Here is a 5,109-nt window from a genome sequence, read left to right as displayed (position 1 = left end):
GCTGCTGATTCATATAGAAAATAACGGTCAATCAGCAGCAGGTAGGCGGGAAGAGTCAGGAGCTCATGAATATTCAGGACTCATCATTATGAGCTGGAGCTTTTCAATACAAGATGTTGGCAGATTGACTGGGTCAATTAAAGAAAGTGACCCAGCATTTTGCTAAGAGAATCAGTCACTTATTTATGTTGCCCTTAGTTAGGACACCATAAAACTGGTGACATGTTCCCTTTAAGTATGAATGGCACAGCATATGAACTAGATAAACACTGCTATATATTAGACCACTTGTTGATGCTCAGTCTGACGTACAGAAAGTGTATGTATAAATGACCAGATTAAGTATGAATAGCGCAGCAGATGAACTAGATAACTGTGCCTATATATTAGACCGCCTGTTGACAATGAGTCTGATACACAGTAAGTCTATGTATAACAGAACACATTAAGTATAAATGGCCCAGCAGATGAACTAGATAACTGTGCCTATATATTAGACCGCCTGTTGACAATGAGTCTGATACACAGTAAGTCTATGTATAACAGAACACATTAAGTATAAATGGCCCAGCAGATGAACTAGATAACTGTGCCTATATATTAGACCGCCTGTTGACAATGAGTCTGATACACAGTAAGTCTATGTATAACAGAACAGATTAAGAATGAATGGCGCAGCAGGTGAACAAGGTGAAAAAGATACACAGGGCAATTGCACTGTTCCTTGCATTCTCCCTATACTCCCCCTATAGTGTCTAAAAACTCTCCCTATGATGTCCCTGCACTGTCCCTATCCAATATTCTGCAATTAAAAATTGTGTTAACACTGTCCCTAGTGCTTGGCACGTCAGTCCCTATGCTCAGCTCACATGGATCACTTTCTAGGATTTTTCAGGTTTTTGAACAGTTTGGTAAATATGCAGGCCTCTAAATCAGCTTGTGTCCCGATTGACCCTCTGAATAATTTTAGATCGGGGTTGCTGGAAGTTAAGTTGCTTAAAGGGTTTCTACCACTTCGTTTTCACATAATTAGCTTTCAGACACTAGCGATCCACTAGTGTCTGCTCTACCAAACAATCCTAATATAATAGCTTATTGTGCAGCCGTTTTGCTGAAAAACAACTTATATTGATATGCTAATGAGCCTCTAGGTGCTATGGGGGCGTCATTAGCACCTAGAGGCTCGGTCTACCTTCACAAAATGCTGCCGCCCAGCGCGTCCCTCCAGCCCACCCATCTCCTCCGGAATGCGATCCTCCCTGTGAGCCAGCGGACGAATTCTCGCGCATCCGCCGTGCGCGTCTGTCTTCGGCGCATGCGCAGTGAATATCTGACCGCTTTCTGCACAGACATCTCCACTCCACCTGCGCCGATGACATCATAGTGCTCCGAGGAACAGGCGCAGTGGAGATGTCTGTGCAGAAAGCAGTCAGACATTCACTGCGCATGCGCCAAAGACAGACGCGCACGGCGCATGCAGGGAGGATCGCATTCCAGAGGAGATGGGCGGGCTGGAGGGTCGCGCTGGGCGGCGGCATTTTGTGAAGGTAGACCGAGCCTCTAGGTGCTAATGACGCCCCCATAGCACCTAGAGGCTCATTAGCATATCAATATAAGTTAGTTTTTTAGCGAAACGGCTGCACAATAAGCCATTATATTAGGATTGTTTGGTAGAGCAGACACTAGCGGATCGCTAGTGTCTGAAAGCTAATTATGTGAAAACGAAGTGGTAGAACCCCTTTAACCCTTTCATGACCAAGGGTCATTGATGCCCCAGTGTCCAGGTCAAAATTTACAAATCTGACGTGCGTCACTTTATGTGGTAATTGCTTTGGAACACTTTTATTTATCCAAGCCATTCTGAGATTTTTTTCTCATGACACATTGTACTTCATGATAGTCATAAGTTTGAGTCAATATATTTCACCTTTATTTATAAAAAAAAATCGTTCAATTTCTCTGCTTCTAAAACAGAAAGTCATACCTAATAAAATATTTATAACTTAACATTTCCCATATGTCTACTTTATGTTGGCATCATTTTGGAAATGTCATTTTATTTTTTTTAGGACGTTAGAAGGCTTAGAAGTTTAGAAGCAATTCTTAAAAGTTTTAAGAAAATTTCCAAAACCCACTTTTTAAGGACCAGTTCAGGTTTGAAGTCACTTTGTGGGGCTTACATAGTGGAAACCCCCCATAAATGACCCCATTGTAGAAACTACACCCCTCAATTTACTCAAAACTGATTTTACAAACTTTGTTAACCCTTTAGGTGTTCGACAAGAATTAAAGGAAAATGGAGATGAAATTTCTAAATTTCACTTTTTTGCCAGATTTTCCATTTTATTACATTTTTTTCTTTAACACATTGAGGGTTAACAGCCAAACAAAACTCAATATTTATTACCCTGATTCTGCGGTTTACAGAAACACCCCACATGTGGTCGTAAACTGATGTAAGGGCGCACGGCAGGGCGCAGAAGGAAAGGAACGCTGTATGGTTTTTGGAAGGCAGATTTTGCTAAACTGGTTTTAGATGCCATGTCCCATTTAAAGCCCCCCTGATGCACCCTTACAGTAGAAACTCCCAAAAAGTGACCCTATTTTGGAAACTAGGGGATAAGGTGCCAGTTTTATTGGTACTATTTTGGGGTACATATGATTTTTAATTGCTCTATATTAAATTTTTTGTGAGGCAAGGTAACTGAAAAATGGCACAGTGTTTTTTTTTTTTACAAGATTCATCTGACAGGGTAGATCATGTGCTATTTTTATAGAGCAGGTTGTTACGGACGCAATGATATCAAATATGTCTACTTTCTTTGTTTGTTTGTTTCAGTTTTACAAAATAAAGCAATTTTGAAAAAGAAATTATATTTTTGTGTGTCCATTTTCTGAACGCCATATGTTTTTTATTTTTCTGCCGATCGTCTTGTGCTGGGGCTCGTTTTTTGCAGAAAGAGTTGAGGTTTTTATTGGTACCATTTTTGGGTACATAGGATTTTTTGATCATTCATTATTGCACTTTAGGGGGCAAGGTGACCAAAAAATTTGCTGTTTTGGAACAGTTTTTATTTATTTATTTTTACAGCGTTTATCTGAGGGGTTAGGTCATGTGACAGTTTTATAGAGCAGATCGTTGCGGATGTGGCAATACCTAATATGTATACTTTTTCTTATTTATTTAAGTTTTACACAATAATAGCATTTCTGAAACCAAAAAAATGATGTTTTAGTGTCTCCATAGTCTGAGAGCCATAGCTTTTTTATTTTTTGGGCGATTGTCTTAAATAGGGTATCATTTTTGGCGGGATGAGGTGACGGTTTCATTGGTACTATTTTGGGGGTCATAAGCCTTTTTGATCGCTTGCTGTTGCACTTTTTGTGATGTAAGGTGACAAAAATGGCTTTTTTTACAGTTTTTTTTATGGTGTTTATCGGACGGGGTCTATCATGTGATATATTTATATAGACGATCGTTACGGACGCGGTGATACCTAATATGTGTAGTTGGTTTTTTTGTTTGTTTTTTATAGGAAAAGGCTATTTATTTTTTTAATTTTACATTTTTATTTATTTATTTATTTTTACTTTTATTATTTTTACTTTTTTTTTATCAAGTCCCTCTTGGATCTTGAAGATCAAGTGGGGCTGATGGCTGTTATATACTTTGCAATGCTCTTGCATTGCAAAGTATAATACAATCAGATGCCCTATAGGTGGCAGCCCCGATGGTGGAGAGAGGGAGCCCCCTCCCTCTATTAACCCCATGGATGCCACTGCCGCGGCATCTATGGGGTTACAGCAGAGTGTCAGCATAGAGCTGACACTCTCTGCTGATGGCGGCGGCTCAGGAATGGAGCCGCCGCCATCACACACAGCAGGAGGACCGCACGGCATGGGGGCAGCCTTGAAAATACACCGGTGGCGATCCCTAAAAGATATTTTAAATTAATAACCAGTTTATTAACGGATTTAATATGGCGCGGGAAAAAAACAAGGATAAAGGCACAAATAATGTGTATCCAGGAGAAGGAGGGCGGATTATCAGTACCAGATTTGGAACTTTATTACATCTCTGGTTATATAAAAAATATGATAATATGGGGTAACACGCAAAGATATAAGAATTTAATAGCAGGGATTAATAAAAGATTGGAGAAATGTTATATTTTTCAAATATTGGAAGCAGGTATATTGACGCAACAGGAAAGCATTAATTGACTTGATGGTAAAAACCTGGAAGGTGGTAAGAGATTTGTGGTCCCAGAGTGGTTTCCATCTTGATACTATACAGTGGGACAGGGCCGTTTCTTGGGTCGGGCGGGCTGGGCAGCCGCCCAGGGCGCTGTCAGAAGGGGGGCGCCGGCAGGGCACAGCAGGAGATGAGCGCTCACTCATCTCCAAAGTCATCTCATCTGTATCGCCGTCCTCAGGACGGTGATACAAATGTCTGTAATGCGGCAGGGCAGGGAGAGGTGTGTCCCCTCCCTGTTCCTCTGATAGGCTGCCTCTTGAAGCTCATCAACAGAATGCCAAGAGTGTGCAAAGCAGTAATCAAAGCAAAAGGTGGCTACTTTGAAGAACCTAGAATATGACATATTTTCAGTTGTTTCACACTTGTTTGTTATGTATATAATTCCACATGTGTTAATTCATAGTTTTGATGCCTTCATAGTCATGAAAATAAAGAAAACTCTTTGAATGAGAAGGTGTGTCCAAACTTTTGGTCTGTACTGTATATGGTGAGACGGTTGCAAGTACTCTTCTGATATGATTTTATCGAGCAGTTTTTTTTGGGGGGGGGGAGTTTTTTTGACACTCGCCCTGAGAGAAATTTTACCTAGAAACTGCACTGCTGTGGGATAATATTTATCTCACAGAATTCAAATTGATTGAACAAAAAATTTGGTGGAAACATGGAATATATAAATTAGGCCAGGTATGGGAAGAAGGGGATATAATTCCTTATGAAAAACTTAAAGATAATTGTCATCTGAAAAATACAGAGCTGAGGTTTTTTCACTTTCAATTAAAACAGGTACTGAATAAGACGATAGGAAAAGGTACACAAATAAATGCCCTACCGCAGCCTTTAGTCAATATTAC

General features: G+C 40.1%; 1 non-coding gene across 1 annotated transcript; it reads right to left on the bottom strand.

Annotated features, from left to right (window-relative positions):
- Window positions 1-3,792: 3,792 nt before the first annotated feature.
- LOC120992686 lies at window positions 3,793-3,878 on the bottom strand. Its single transcript, XR_005777078.1, has one exon. It is a non-coding gene; the product is annotated as a small nucleolar RNA SNORD71 (small nucleolar RNA).
- Window positions 3,879-5,109: the final 1,231 nt, after the last annotated feature.

The sequence above is a fragment of the Bufo bufo genome, chromosome 2 (assembly GCF_905171765.1).
Source record: "Bufo bufo chromosome 2, aBufBuf1.1, whole genome shotgun sequence".
Taxonomy (NCBI): domain Eukaryota; kingdom Metazoa; phylum Chordata; class Amphibia; order Anura; family Bufonidae; genus Bufo; species Bufo bufo.
The sequence above is the reverse complement of the archived record's forward strand: the minus strand, read 5'-3'. Positions and strand labels throughout refer to the sequence as shown.